This window comes from Pipistrellus hanaki (genome assembly GCF_964339955.1).
Source record: "Pipistrellus hanaki genome assembly, chromosome: 1".
Lineage (NCBI taxonomy): Eukaryota > Metazoa > Chordata > Mammalia > Chiroptera > Vespertilionidae > Pipistrellus > Pipistrellus hanaki.
The window spans coordinates 91,406,706-91,423,088 of record NC_140503.1 but is presented as its reverse complement, the minus strand read 5'-3'; the positions used below and the strand labels follow the sequence as shown (position 1 = coordinate 91,423,088).

Below are 16,383 nucleotides of genomic sequence, written 5' to 3'. Positions count from 1 at the left end.
AGATAGATCATTATCTAGCACTTGCAAATAAGAATGTCAAAGATGCTATGTCTAAAATCCAAGCAAAAATCCCTGGATTGAAACGCAAAGCCGAATGAAAAAAAAGCCTGGAATGATTCACAGTAGGAGTTTATCTTTAAAGGGGATATACATTTGATTACATGGGGGAGGGTCAGGGAAGAATGGCGCCTTGACATTGCAGTGTCACAGATCTTTATTTTTAGCAATGCACTATCTGAGGAAAAATCACCTTCTTGACTGCCACGTGTTCATCATCTTAAGTATTGTAAGCTGCTACGTATGGATTTAAACCGTGATCATACTTGTTTTTTCCTACCCAAGGCACTGGTGAATAACAAAGATCCGAGAAAGCTGTATGTTACACTTTGTTGCAGGTAGTCTTGCTGTATTTGGGGAATTGCAGAGAACATGAAGCTGAAAAAAAAACAAAAAACCCTTTTCACAGTTTGTGCACTGTGTGTGTATGATCTGTGTAGATGGATGCAGATTTTCTGAAATGAAATGTTTAGACGAGATAATACCACTAAAGCAGGAGTGGATGTCTTTTATTTCTTTTTCTTGTTTGATTGCTATTGCTAGGATTTCCAGTATTATGTTTAATAAGAGTAATGAAAGTGGACATCCCTGACCTATTCCTGATGTTAAGGGAAACACTTTTAGTTTTTGCCCATTGAGTATGATGTTGACTGTAGGTTTATTATATATGGAATTTATTATGTTGAGATATAATCCCTCTATTCCAACTTTCTAGAATGTTTACAATAAATTGATGCTGGATTTTATGAAATGCTTTCCCTACATCTATTGATATGATAATGTGGTTTTTATCTTTCACTTTGTTTATATCATGTATCATATTTATTGATTTGCAAGTTTTGTATCAACCTTGCAGACCTGAAATAGAGTCTACTTGATCATGTGTATTATCTTTTTTAATGTATTGCTAACTCTGGTGCTATTATTTTGTTGAGGATTTTAGTATCTATGTTTATCAGTGATATTAGACTATAATTTTCTTTCATTGCAGTGTCTTTATCTGGTTTTGGAATTGAAAGTCTTCCTTCCTCTTTAATTTTCTTGTAATGGTTTGAGAAGGATAAGTATTAGTTCTTTGAGTGTTTGGTGAAACTTGCCTGTGAAGCCATCCAGTTCAAGACTTTTGTTTCCTGGGAATTTTTTATACTGTTTCAATTTTATTAGTTATAATTGGTCTATCAGGTTTTCTGATTCATCCTTATTGAGTTTTGGAAGATTGAATGTTTCTAGGAATTTGTCCATTTACCCAGGTTGTTCAATTTATTGGCGTATAGTTATTCATAGTATTTTCTTACAATCCTTTGTATTTTTTTTTATGTCAGTTATTATTTAGAATGTAAGTGCATTTAAAATATTTAATACCTGTTTATTTACATATTCTATTTTGCTTTAGGATTGACATTTTATACATATTATAAAATACCAAAATAAATTACTTTAAATGAAAAAAATTAAATAAGATTTTTTTAAAATTGTTAGTAAAAATCTTGATTTAACATGTGATTATAGCAAGATCAAAAACAATTTGTGATCGTTTTGAGTTTATTATATTTTATTACTTAGATAGAATAAATGAAAATATGCTTTACAAAGAAATGTTGGCTCAGGTGGAAGTACTGTCTTTTTTAACTGCAATTACTAAATTATGATACAGATTTCTTAATTCCATACACTAATTATCTCATTATTTCTTATGGACTAGTATATGTCTGTTTTTCTGAATGTCAAACAGTTGTTGCAAGTTAATTGGGAGGTGTGGCTTTTTTTTATATTTTGACAAATATATTAAAAACATATAAAATACTTCATTTGGAAAAGTTTAGGGCAGGTTAAAAATTATTTTTCCAGGGATTTTATTTGTGCAGATATGAGTTTTTACATCTGTTTCTGCCAATAAAAACCACATAAATTAGAACATTTCCAAACATCCATTTTCAAATTACTAGTATTCTTTTTATTGCATGAATTTCATTCCAAAGTTATTATTTTATTTGCTCATTTTAATGTCACTTCTTCCTCACCTTTTTTTCAAATGAACATATTAAATATATGTAATTTAAAAAAATCTTTATACATTGTATGACAGCCTCTTTTTTACCCCAGGAGGGCGGGGGAAACAGCATATTTGGAACATTTGTATTTTTAAAAGCATAATGAATAAAGTACAGTAATGCTTTTTAAAAATGTGTTGCCATGAATAACTTATAACTTCCTAAGGGCACAGAGAATTTACATGGCAATTACCCATCTCATTAAGACTCTACCTCTATTTTGCTTTTAAGTAATCACAGTGATGACATCCTGTAACATTTTGTGGGTTTTTAGTTCAGCTTTTTTGCTATAATGACATCCCTGTGACTGATGCATTAGGTGAATGTCATGGAAGGAACCGATCTGTGCATTTTCCTTCAAGTTTTTTTCTTTTTTAAATTTGTCAAATCCACCACATCCAGAGCAGTTACACTTACATTTGACCTTGAATAATGTGAGTGTAAGCTGTGTGGGTCCACTTATATGCAAAGTTTTTTCAGAAAATATATATAGTACTCCACATATTTTCTCTTCTTTTTGACTTTATTAATAACATTTTCTTTTCTCTAGTTTACTATATTGTAACAATAGAGTACAAGATATAGATATAGATATAGATATAGATATAGATATAGATATAGACATAGACATAGACATAGACATAGACATAGACATAGACATAGACATAGATATATGACAAAAATGTGTTAATCAACTGTCATTGGTAAAGTTTCCCATCAACAGTGGGCTATTGGTAGTTAAGTTTTTTGAGGGGTCAAATGTTATATTTGGATTTTTGACTATGTGGGTGGTTGGCATCCCTAACCCCCATGTTGTTTAAAGGTCGACCTCAATTCTTCTTATTAAATGAACCATTAACTATTAAGAATGAATTTTTTTTGCATCTTTTCTTTGGTGGCCCAAAGAAAAACATTTCTGCACATAATTTATTGTTAAAACAGAATCAAGCAGCTCAGTTAGAGTCATGTTACAAGTATCTCAATTTTCATTCAACAATCATCCCATAGTTTGTAATTTTTATTAACACTTTGTACTTTGTGTCTTCCAAAGGATTCTATAACTTAAAAGAGTGTTTTAATTTTTCATCGTTGCTGTATTTAAATTATTTCCTTGCCACAGTTTCTCCAAATGTATATCTGCTATTAGATAAGAAATCTCAAAAGTGGCCTCTGTGTATAAACATTTGATAAAATGTTTTAAAATTTTTAATCGAGAATAATACAACATTATACTTCAAACAAAACCAGAGGTTTGTTTTTTTAATAGTCTTAATTCTTTATTTTAAATAGCTTTCTAATTATGACAATTTTGTTCTATCATCTAGTACTATTACAAAAGAACACTATACACTTAGGTCAATGTTTATACTTAATAAATAATAATAAATGTAAACATCTATATTTTTTAAATAGGTTTTTATAAAGAAGTTTCTATTTGAGAGAATTTTAGATTTTCAGAGGCTTGTTAAAATAAAACAAATAATTCCCATGCAGTTATATATATTTCAGCTATAAAAAAGAATAAAATCTTGCCATTTGCAACAACATGGATGGATCTAAAGGATATTATGCTGAGAAGAATAAGTCAGAGAAAGACAAGTGTTCCTTAGTGTGCACACTTTCCATTTTGTAAAACACTGCTCTATGTTATATTCATGCTACTGTGAATGTACAGAAAATCTGCTTTTAATTCTTACTAATATTATTAAGGTCTAAACTAGGAAAACTGAGTAATTTCAATGTCTTGTTCTCTACTGGCCAATTCATGTACTCCTGAATCAGTGATAGGTTACAATCCTATATAATAAAATCCTAATATGCAAATTGACTGTCACTCCAATATACAAGATGGCTGCCCCCATGTGGTCAAAGATGGTTGCTCCCATGTGGACACAAGATGGGCACCACAAGATGGCCAGTGGGGGGGAGTTGTGGGCCATCAGGCCTGTAGGGGAGGTTTCAGTTAGGGGTGACCAGGCTGACAAGAGAGGGCAGTTAGGGGTGACTGGGCCACAGAGGAGGGAAGTTGGGGTCACCAGACCTGCAGGGGAGGACAGTTAGGATTTACCAGGCCAGCAGGGGAGGGCAGTTAGAGGTGACCAGGCTGGCAGGGGTGGGTAGTTAGGAGTGACCTTGCCTTCAGTAGAGGACAGTTAGGGATGACCAAGACAGCAGGGGTGGTCAGTTAAGGGCAAACAGGCCGGCAGGGGAGCAGTTAGGCATTAATCAGACTTGCAGAGGAGTGATTAGGGGGTGATCAGGCTGGCAGGCAGTAGTGGTTAGGGGCAATCAAGCAGGCTAGCGGTTGAGAGCCAGCAGTCCTAGATTGTGAGAGGAATGTCAACTTCCCTTAAATTGGCAGTTGGTCATTCCTTGAGGGGTCCCAGCAGGCTGGGCTGAGGGACACACATTCCCATGCACGAGTTTCGTGCACCAAGCCTCTAGTTATTGAATAAACCATTTAGACAGTGAGCATACATAAATAAATGTCTCCAAGAAGCAATGCTTAAACCATCCCTCAACAAATTGGTAAAACTCATGACCAGATATTTCTTCCAGGGTGGTGTAAGAAAAACTTGGAGGCTGTAGGGCAGAAAGCCCCGCCATCCTGTTAGTCAACCGCAAAGTCTGCCTACCTCCCAAGATGGAGCTAACCCATGTTTTAACTATTGAGACTGGACATTACATACTTGATAGCTGAGTCATTCATTTATTGGGAGAACAAATAATGCCATGGATACTATCATGGGGCTCCCAGTGTCCCTCCAGGAAGGGGATACTTATTGCTCAGCTGCAGAAATATGGTGAAAGAAGGCTCTTAGCCTCCAACACTTTTGAGGGATTGCCTCAGCTGAAGAACATGACCTCACCCAAGTCCATCTTCTTCAGGGCCAGCATTCAGTGCCTGGTCAATTGGGGGGCATCAGGGCCTGTCCCCTCTTCCCATTTTGGAACAATTGTGAGGGGCCATCCCAGCTTCAGAACTTTCAGGGAGTTTGACTGAAGCCCTTTGGGTAATCCATCAAAGATCAACTTCTCCCTGTGCCCAGTCCTGCTTCCTTCTCCTTCCCTGTACCAGAGCCCTCCCTAATAAACGACCTGCACATTAATCTTGACTCAAAATTTGCTTCCCAGAAAACCAACCTGCCACATATGCAAATGGTCAAAAGTCAGTACAAAACATAATGCAAAGGAAAATAAGCATACCAGTCCCTGTGGATGCTTCCAAGGATGGTCTTGTGTGTATGAATGTGTATATATAAAAATAGGTGTACACATATCTGCACATTGTGGCCCTTTTCTTATAAAAATTATAGCATCTTATACCTTAAAAAACAAATTTATATAATAATTAAAAATGTAAATGTATTGTATATATTGATACATAAAGTTTTAAAATTACTGATTAATATTACTGTATATTGTATGAATATACCATAATAATAGCTATCATCTAGGTGCCAACTACTTGCTGGACACTCTTGCAATCCTTTTATATTTCTACAACACATATTTATCAAGCACCTATTCCATGCCAGGCATTGCTCTAAGTGACGGTGATACTAGCAACTTCGGTAGTATCTCACAATTCACTTCAACTTAAAAATTAGCTACTACTTTTATCCCTATTTTACAGATGAGTAAACTAAAGTTTAAGTAACTATCCCAAGGTCACATGACTAGTAAGTGGCAACTGGTCTCCAGTGCTTCTGTTCTAAACCCTCTAATAGTGTGCCTCCCATTCTTCAACTTTTTCAGTCTCCTCTTGATGGGCAGTTCAGCTGTGTGTCATTGGTGGACGTTACAAAGGGATACTGCAGTGAACATCCTTTTTCATGTATCTTTTGATGCTGCCTCTCCACTTTTAAAAAGGGCTGAGAAAGTGAGACTGGTAAGCTCATTATTCCACAGGATACCTGGTAGTAGTCTTAGGACATTACCCAGATCATTTTAAAAGGTCTCTTTCTTCAAAAGTAGGGCATTAAGGAATCAAAAGACACTACATTCCATTCTTAATATGAAAATCTTAGGTTAAGCTTTTAAAATACTTCCATGCAGGCCCTGTGTGCTGGATGCATATTTGCAGATAGGGTAATACCTGGATTACCATCACCAGCGTCTCTGGTGGGAAGTGGAATGTTTTTATTGAAATTTCTCTTGTTTGTTTTTCAGGGAAAAAAAGAAAGAAAGCAGATATACAATCTGGGTCTGGTTTTAATCAGCACATAATTTTTATGAGCCAAAGTAAGGCTAAATTTTTTTTAATCTGATATTTTTAAAGAAAAATACATGTTCAAAAATGATATGAACCAATCACCATTAGAAGAATGATGGGGAAAAAAAAGAAATATCTTGCACAAAAGAGAAGCAGGAAATTCCAGAGAAGTTTCAGAGGGAAGAGGGGGAAAACCAACATATATATTGCTATTTATTAGGTTATTTCTTAGTATAGTGTAATATCTGGTTTTGTTGAACAACCAAAATTCAGTTTAGAGGAATTTGCAGAGTTTGGAGTCCCTGAAGTGAGAACATAGTGATTTACTGAACACATTACAAGAACCCTATGTGTCCCCTGACTCATTGGCCCTTTAAATAAATATTTCATCCTCTTCAGAGAATCTTCCCGTACTGGTTATCGATCCATCTTATATGAAATGATTTCATGTTGAAGTAATTTGTAATATCTCTGAAGATATTCTGCAAAGTTTCATATTTCCATTTAATGGTACAGTCCACTGATTGGGGGTAAAAGTAATTTGGCATGAATTCAGGGTTAGTTGTTGAGATTTAAAGCCATTTTCATAAAATGCTCTGCTATAGTGGGAATGATAAAATCTCAGGCTTACAATAAAGCTGCAAACCCTTAATGGATTCTAGGTAATATTGCTTCGTGTTCATACTTGGTGGAATATATTTTTCTGTGAACATGAAAGTGATCCAAATGTGTTAACTTTATTGTTTCCTGGAGTATCTATAATTTCAAAATTAAACTAGTCTTCTTTTATGTTTTTTTTCCCCCATTAATTTTGGCTTTTTAAAAAACAAACATAATGACTCAACCATGGAGACTAGAAACTGTCAAGAAAAAGCTAATAAGCACATAAAGAAAGTCAAAAGTTATACAGAAATGATATTTACCAAACAATATACAGTATAGTTCCCTTTCTACCAAAGCTTTTCATCTGAATTTTTTAAAATGGCTTATGCTGTGTTTACTTGTGCTAGTTTCATAGCATGAATCAAATCATGAAGGTTAAATGAGTAAGTGAAGCACCATTTTAAAATTCATTCTTGGATTATGCATGTTTCTTCTCTTACTCCAATTGCGTTCTCATCTCTTTTCAAAGCAAGAAATTTAAATTTTATGTGTCTAAAATAGTCATATGTCAGAATTCCCTGGGACTTAAAACTTCAACTGCTTTTGATTACATTCTGAAATTTCCTAAATCTACTGCAAAAACAAAACAAAACAAAAACACTAGATAAATTAAATTTCTAATATTGTACTATAATTATTCTCTATTTACTTCTCAATGCTATAAGTTATACATGTTTACTAGAATGAATACTATTGCCTTTTCTCCTGTTGTTTAAGTTCCTTTGTCTACAGAAAGTGGTGAGAGCTCATCTATTATCCTATATAATAAAGAGGTAATATACAAATTGACTATCATTCCAAAACACAATATGGCCACCCCCATGTGGTCAAATATGGCTGCCACAAAATGGCCAGCAGGGGAGAACAGTTGGAGGCGACCAGGTCTGCAGAAGAGGGCAGTTGTGGGCAATCAGGCCTATAGGGGAGAAGAGTTGGGGGGAGGGGGGAGAGGACCAGGGCATCAGGGGAGGGCAGTTGGGGGGAACCAGGCCAGCAGGGGTAAGCAGTTAGGAGCAATTGGGCTGTCAGGGAGCAGTTAGGTGTTGATCAGGCTGGCAGGGCAGTGGTTAGGGGGTGATCAGGCTGGCAGGCAGAAGTGGTTAGGGGCAATCAGGTGGGCAGGCAAGCAGTTGGGAGCGAGCAGTCCCAGATTGTGAGAGGGATGTCCGAATGACCATTTAAGCCCAATCCCTGTGAGATCAGTTTTAAATTGGCAGTCAGATATCCCTCAAGAGGTCCCACATTAGAGAGGGTGCAGGCTGGGCTGAGGGACACACATACTGCCCCCATGCATGAATTTTGTGCACTGGGCCTCTAGTGTAAGTTATAGTCATATAATAGAATGAATACATACATCTACTTGAGCAAATAGATTGATAGGATAAAGGTCCATATATAATGTGGAAATCCATTTCATCTATATAGTTGCTTACTATTAAAAACACACTGCCAGGAATATCAGGATTTAATGTTATGGTGAGAGGGTACATACTATCTAATAAAAGAGTAATATGCAAATTGACCATCACTCCAACACACAAGATGGCCCCCCCCCCATGTGGACACAAGATGGCCACCACAAGATGGGCAGTTGGGGGGGACCAGGACAGCAGGGGAGGGTAGTTGGGGGGGGGAGGCGGGAACCAGGCCTGCAGGGGAGAGCAGTTGGGGGCGGGGGGACCCAGGCCTGCAGGGGAGGGCATTTGGGGTGAAACAAGCAAACAGAGGAAGGAAGTAAAGGGTGATGGAGCTAGCAGGAGAGGACAGTTTTGGGGGACCAGGCCTGCAGGGGAGGGTACTTAAGGGTTACCGGGCCTATAGGAGAAGGCAGTTGGGAGGGACAAGGCCTGCACGGGAGGGCAGTTTGGGGTGACATGCCGGCAGGAGAAGGCAGTTAGGGACGATCAGGCTGGCAGGGGAGCAGTTAGATGTCAATCAAGCTGGCAGGGGAATGGTTAAGGGGTTATCAGGCTGGCAGGCAGAAGTGGTTAGGGGCAATCAGGCAGGCAGGTGAGTGGTTCGGAGCCAGCAGTCCTGGATTGTGAGAGGGATGTCTGAGTGCCCGTTTAGGCCTGATCCCAGTGGGATCCCGGTGGGATTGGGCCTAAACAGGCAGTCAGACAACCCTTGAAGGGTTCCAGATTGGAGAGGGTGCAGGCTTGGCTGAAGGACACTCCCTCCTCCTCCCCCTCATGCACAGGTTTCATGCACTGGGCCCCAAGTAATATATAAGAGGAAAAACTATAATATTTCATCAGAGAAAGTTCTAGTTTAAAATATTCCTCTTACCTCTTAAGTTTCTAGGGCCCAGAGGGGAAAGTCAAGCTATTTTATCCTACTTGGCTAAGTAGATAAATATTACCTGGGATTGTTTAGGATAAAAATGGGGGTTTCATTTTTCCATCATTATTAGTCCAACCTCATTCTGCCACTTTATTGGGTTCCCAACTTCCATTTTCTGGCTCTGACCCCCAAGTTTTTTTTTTACTAGCCCCATTATCTGCTTCTGTGAGGGAAGAAAAGTTTAGGGCAGCCCTGTATAGAAAATAAGTTCAAAAATTTGAAGTTCTTGGGAAAATAGTATCTGCCACTTTCCCCATAGGAGCTCCACTGTTAAACCTACATATGTGTACTTGTTTAATACATAAATTGCCATACTTTAAGAGAAAATTTATTTCATTTTAAAGACTTCCTTATACATTGCTGCTTATGAAAGATAACCTTCTGCAAATGATAGATAGCAATCTCACACACCTAAGTTATTCACAACATTCATATTATTAGTTTTTATGTATCAACTAGAGTCTCAGTGCACAAAACTCATGCACAGGCAGGTGATCCCTTCAGTCCAGCTTGCATCCTCTCTAATCCAAGACCCCTCAGGGGATGTCTGACTTCTAGTTTAGGCCTGATCCCATAATCCTGGACTGCTGGCTTATAATTGCTCACCCGCCTGCCTGCCTGGTTGACCCTAACTGCCCCCTGCTGCTAGCCTAGTGGCCCCTCACTGTCCCCCCTGCCAGCCTAATCACCCCCAACTGCCCACACCTGCTGGCCTGGTTACCCCAATCTTCCACCCCACCAGCCTAGTGGCCCCTCACTTCTCCCAATTGCCCCCCCCCAATTGCCTCCCCTGCTGGCCTGGTCACCCCCAACTGCACCCCCTTCTGTCCTGGTTGCTTTCAATAGCCTCCCTGCTGGCCTGGTTGCCCCACACAGCCTGCTGTTCAGTCATTTGGTTGCCCTTCACTAACCCTCCTGCCAGCATGGTTGCCCGATGCAGCTTGCTGTTCAGTCATTTGGTCATTCCTCACTAACCCACCCTGTTGGCTTGGTCACCTCACCCAGCCTCCTTGTTCAGTCATTTGGTTGTCTCTCACTAACCCCCCTACCAGTCTGGTCATAGGCAGCCATCTTTTGAGGGCATGACAGTCAACTTGCATATTACCTCTTTATTATATAATTTATTTAAACATTTTAAATACACGATAGGGAAAGTATAGGAAAGAAACTTGGAGAGAACAAAAGAACTGGTCATGATAATTGTTCTACTTAGAGAAATTTATTTTTTAAATTGGCTCATGTGATTACAAAGACTGGCAAGCCCAAAATTTATAGAGCAAGCCAGAAAACTAAGAAATTCAGAAAGAGTTGGAGTTGAAGTCTTGAGTCCAAAATCCATAGGACAGCCTGACAGGATAGAAACTCAGGCAGGATTGCTATGTTAAAATCTTGAAGCAGAATTCCTTCTTGTCCCAGACACTTCGTTTGCTTCAACCAATTGGATGAGGCCCACCCATATTATAAAGGGTACTCTACCTTTAAAGTCAACTAATTGCAAATGATAGTCATATTTACAAAATATCTTCACAGCAATATTTAGACTAATGTTTGACCAAACAACGGAGCACCATAGTCCAACAATGGTGACACATAAAATTAACCCCCTGAGAACTATCATTTTCCCTTGGTTATTAATGAGGAAAATGAGACTTGGTAACTCGCTCAAAGTCAAACCATGAGAATGAAGTCATATCAAATTTTAACCTGTGTAACCTCAATGTCAAAGCAGCCAGAGTACATTGCAAAAGAAAATATTAGTGAACTTGAAAACATACCAATAGAAATTAAACAAAATGAAACTCAGAGAGAAGAAAGACTGAAAATCATGAACCATATCTCTTAGCTGTGGACAACATTAAGTGGCCTAATATATGTGTAATTATAGTTCATAGTTAAACAGGAATTGAAAGAAATTCCCTCAAATTGATAAAAATTATCAATGGAAAATGTATAGCTAACTTCATACTTATAATTAAGGACTTGAATATTTTCTCCTGAAGAAGTAAAACTGATTCTGTGTGTTGATGGCATTATCATCTACATAGAAAAATCTTACAGAATCTACAAAAAAGCTATAAAAACTAATAAGTGACTTTAGGAAGATTGCAGAATATATAATTGATATGCAAAAATTTGTTATCCTATATATTAAAAGCCTAATATGCTAAGTGTCCGACCATTCATTCAACCATAGTACCAGTTGCAAAGATGTGTACTGACTACCAGGGGCAGATGCTCCTATTGGTAGGTTAGCTTGCTGCTGGGGTCCAGCCCATTGGGACTGGGTGAGATGGGCCGGACATACCTGGAGCTCTCCCAGAGTCCCTCCCCAGCCCTGATCGTGCACTGGTAGGGCCCCTTGGCCTGGCCTGTGCCCTCTTGAAATCTGGGACCCCTCAGGGGTTCTCAGAGAGCCAGTTTTGGCCTGATCCCCACAGGCCAGGCTGAGGGATCCCACTGGTGCACAAATCTGTATACAGGCCTCTAATTTCTATATATTACCAGTGAACAAATAGCTAATGAATTTTTAAATTCCATTTAAAATGGATTAAAAATGTGATATATACAAGAATAAGTTTAGAGAAATGTATAAAATCTGTGCACTTAAAACCATCTAAATAAATGGAGTGATTTGCCAGTATAATGGGTCAGATGACACCATATAGTTAATATGTCAGATTACCCCCAAATTAATTTATAGAAAAAAAATAATTTCAACCAAAATCCATTTTGTAATTTTTTTTTACAGAAACAGACAAGCTGATTTTAAAATACATATGGAAATGTAAAGAACTAGGAAAAGCAAAACATGATCATGTGAAAAGAACTAGGAAAACCAAAACATGATAATGTGAAATCTTTGTTGCTATTTGAAAAATAGCAACAAAGATTTCACATTATCTTATTCAATATTTCTTATAAAACTTTAGTTAACACCCTCTCAGAACTGCTTTTGCATAGATTTGGGGTTGTTGTGTGTTCATTTTCATTTGCTACCAGGAATGTTTTTATTCCTTTCTTAACCTCATTTGTAATCCATTCATTGTTTAGTAACATGCTATTTAGCCTCCATATGCTTGAATGTTTTTTGAGTATTTTTCTTCTAGTTGATTTCTAACTTTATTCTATTGTGATCTGAGAAGATACTTGATATAATTTCAATCTTCTTGAACTTATAGAGACTTATTTTATGTCCCTAACCTGTAGTCTATGTTTGAGAATCACTGATGTGCACTTGAGAAGAACATATATTCTGCAACTTTGGGATAAAATATTCTATAAAAGTCAGTTTTATTCATCTGATCCAGTGTATCATTTAGAGTCATTGTTTTCTTGTTAATTTTTTGTCTGGAAGACCTATCCAGTGAAGTTAAGAGGGTGTTCAAGTCTACTGTGTCTATATTGCTGTTGATCTTTAGAAATTTGTGTGTGTGTGTGTGTGTGTGTGTGGTTTTTTTAAAATATACTTAGCTGCTCCAATATTCAGTGCATATATCTTTACGAGGGTTATATCGTCTTGTTGGATTGATTCCTTTAGTATTATGTAATGACCTTTATTGTCTCTTGTGATGGCCTTCATTTTGAAGTCTATTTTTTCAGATAAGAGTATTGCTACCTCATCTTTTTTTTTCATTTCCATTTCCATGGAAAAAATTTTTTCCATCCCTTCATTCTCATCTTGTGTGCATATTTTGTTTAAAGGTGGGTTTCTTGTAGAAAGAATATAATTGGGTCATGTTTTCATATCCATTCAGCTACAATATCTTTTGATTGGAGTATTTAATCCATTTACATTTAAGGTTTTTATTGATAGGTATTTCTTTATTGCCATTGTCTTTATTTTATTTTATTTTATTTTATTTTATTTATTGCCTAAAAAACTATTTAATGAGATCTAGGGACATGGCATAGCCCTTTACACAAACACCAAATTTTGATCAGAGAGAAAAGACAGGAAAATAGACTTGCAATGAGAGGGGGTGGCTTTTCAGTTGGTTGGGGGAGTGGATGAAATGTTCCTAGGGCCCTCAGAGGGGAGCAGGGGCCTCATCTTCAGGAATATGGGAGCTGAGGGATAGATCCTGGGATTGGAGGAATAAACTCCAGGAGACAATGTGTGTGTGTGTGTGTGTGTGTGTGTGTGTGTGTGTGTGTGTGTGTGTCTCGAGCTGGAGGATGAATCCCTGGAGGAAGAGGGTGCACCCTAGGTGGCTGTGGGGTTGCACTCCTAGGGCTGGAGGGGTGTACCCCTGGGGACTGAGGATGGACTGAAGAAGCTTATGGGTACCCCTGAGGCCTGGGGGTGGACTCCAGCAGATGGGGGAGGGTGGACACCTGGGGATGGAGGATGGATTCCTGGGGCTAGAGGGTGAATCCTGGGAGCAGAGGGAAGAACCCCAGATGTTGGTGGGTGGACCACTGCTGCTGGGGGATGGACCCTATGAGCTGGGGGAGGGGGTATCTGGGGAGGGCCCAGAGGCCCTGCAGATGAAGGCCCACTGGATGGCATGGGGGGCAGAGGCAGGCCTCCTTGTGGGTGTGGAGGCAAAGAATCAGGCAGTGGTGGCTGTGGGGGCAAACCATTCAGCAATGGGTGTGGTGGCTACTTCACCCCAGGAGGCCCAGCAGGAGGCTTGGCTGGGCAGGAGGCTTTTCCATCTTAAAGTGGAAGTGAAGGAAGAACTGCTTGGTTTCTTAGTTCCAGTGAGTCCAAACTTGCCCTTGGCCTTATCTCTCTGCTTGGCACTTTGAAGACAATGGTTTTGTAGGACTCAGCAGCTATCAGCAGGTACTGCGAGCACCTGTCTGGGGACTCCATCCTCTGCTCATAGGCAGACCTGAAGCAGTGGCATTACACAATACCATCAGTGATCTCAGGATAGTCGATCTGGAGGAGGAGGCTATGTTGGCCTATCTGTGTCCCTCTGCTTGGTCACTTTATAGCCTGGGCAGCCGATCTTCACAAACTTCTTCATTTCCACCTTGACCTTCTCCAGGGCTGGCTGGGCAGGGGCCTCCTTACCCTCCTTGTGCCAAGTAGCTCCAGTGCTTTTTCCCCTGGGTGTGCATGAGATAGCTCCCCTCATTGTTGTGGAGTGTCAGGTGCAGCTTACATTCATACAAGCCCAGGTGGTTCTTAATGAAATAAGGGTCCTTGTTGACGTCAATGGTCTCTAGGGCCAGGTGCCAGAGGCACTTCCACCAGTCTCTGTTGCTCTCAGAAGAGGATGCCATGCCTCCACTCCTGATTTTTTCCCCAGGGCAATGTTAGAAGTCCATTATAAAGGCCTTGGGGGATAACTGCATCCGAGGCCAGAATCCTGTCACCTTTTCACCTACTATAGCCACTACGACTTTGTCCTGCACACAAACTTGTCCTTGTCATTTTAATACTTTATTCCTATGTTTTTCTACATATACTAGTATTTCTTCTCTTTACAGTAATCCCTTTAGCATTTCTTGCAGTTCTGGTTTAGTGATGATAAATTTTTTTAGTTGTTTTTTTTGTGTGTTTGTTTGTTTGTTTGTTTGTTTGTTTTGGTCTGGGGAGTCCTTTATTTCGGTATCTATTTTGATTGATAACTTTGCTTGATATACAAATCTTGGTTTCAGATCCTTCCTTTTCATTAGCTTGTATACTTCATGCCATTTCCTCTGGCCTGAAGAGTTACTGATTAAAAATTAGCTGACAACCTTATGGGAGTTCCTTTAGGTAACAAATTGCTTTTTTCTTGCTGCCTTTAAGATTCTCCTTTTTATTTTATTTTTTATTTTTTTTTAATTTTTGGTATTTTAATTATGATGTATCTGAACATGGGCCTATTTGGGATCTTCTTCCTTGGGACTCACTGTGATACCTGAACTTGTGTAACTTTTTCCTTCACCAGCTTAGGGAATATTTCTGACATTACTTCTTCAAACATGTTCTCTATCCCCTGCTCACTTTCCATTATGGTACTCCCATAATGTGAATGTTGTTATGTTTCATGTTGTCCCATAGCTTCCTTAAGTTGTCCTGTTTTTTACTTGCTTTTTCTTTTTAGTTGTCTGATTGAGTGATTTTTTTTTTCTATCCTGTCTTCTAATTCATTGATCTGATTCTTGGCTTCCCTTATCTGATATGTATTTCTTCCAATGTGTTCTTTATTGGTGTATGCCACTCTTCATTTTTGAGTGATTTTTTCCCCCATAGTTTCTAGATATTTTCTCATGCTGTTTAGCATACTTGTAATCATTATTCTTAACTCTCTATATTTGATAAATTTTTTATCTCCATCTCATTTAGTTCTTCTACTGGTGAATTCTCTTGTTCTTTCATTTTGGGCTTGTTTTTTTATCTCCCCATTTTGACTGCCTATTTTGGTTTGTGACTATGTAGATCTTCTATTAGGTAGATCTTCTATGCTTCCCAATATCTAGTGCAGGACAATGTCAGATTCTGTTTGTGATGCCCTTTATACTCTGTTTGGGTCTATCACCAATCCACAGCTTGTGGCTCCATCTTCTGGGTACCTTTATAAAGAACCAAGATGTGCACCAAGATTTGCCTGTTCCAGCCCCAGGTCCAGAAGATCAAGCAAAGAATCAAATCCTCTGAAGATCTGCCCCTGACCATGTTCTGATTTTTATTCAATCTTAATTAGCCTTAGGCTATTGACCAAAGGGTGGGGCAATTACTTCCCCCTTTCAGGCAAAAGCTGCCTGGATGGTAAAGGTCTGATGGAGAAAATGACCTCTGCAGTTTGAGGAAAGGACTCAGCACAGGAAACTGCCTTCCAAGCTCTAACCCAATGCCCCTAATCCTGGATTTTGCTCACCCAGTTCTAGTCCACTCTGTCCTCCCTCTGCTGGGGGCCAAGGTGAGTGAGTGCACATAAAATTGTGTGCTTACCCTTTAAGAGGATTCCTGTATTTCCAGTCATCTCTCCCTCGTAGACAGCAATCCTTCTGATATTCACAGCCAGATGTTGTGTGGGCACCTTTCTCAGTTTTAGTGCTTTGGGCTAAGAAGCCCAGATTGGGATTTAGGCTCCAGATTTCTCAGTGGGGACC

The 16,383-nt window shown here is 38.9% G+C and overlaps 1 pseudogene across 1 annotated transcript; it reads right to left on the bottom strand.

Moving 5' to 3' along the window:
- Nucleotides 1-333: 333 nt before the first annotated feature.
- LOC311620657 (splicing factor 3A subunit 2-like) lies at nt 334-15,281 on the bottom strand (annotated as a pseudogene). Its single transcript has 3 exons — nt 15,181-15,281; nt 13,501-14,575; nt 334-435 (listed from the first exon to the last, which is right to left on the bottom strand). The product of its transcript is annotated as a splicing factor 3A subunit 2-like (transcript).
- Between the last annotated feature and the right edge of the window lie 1,102 nt (nt 15,282-16,383).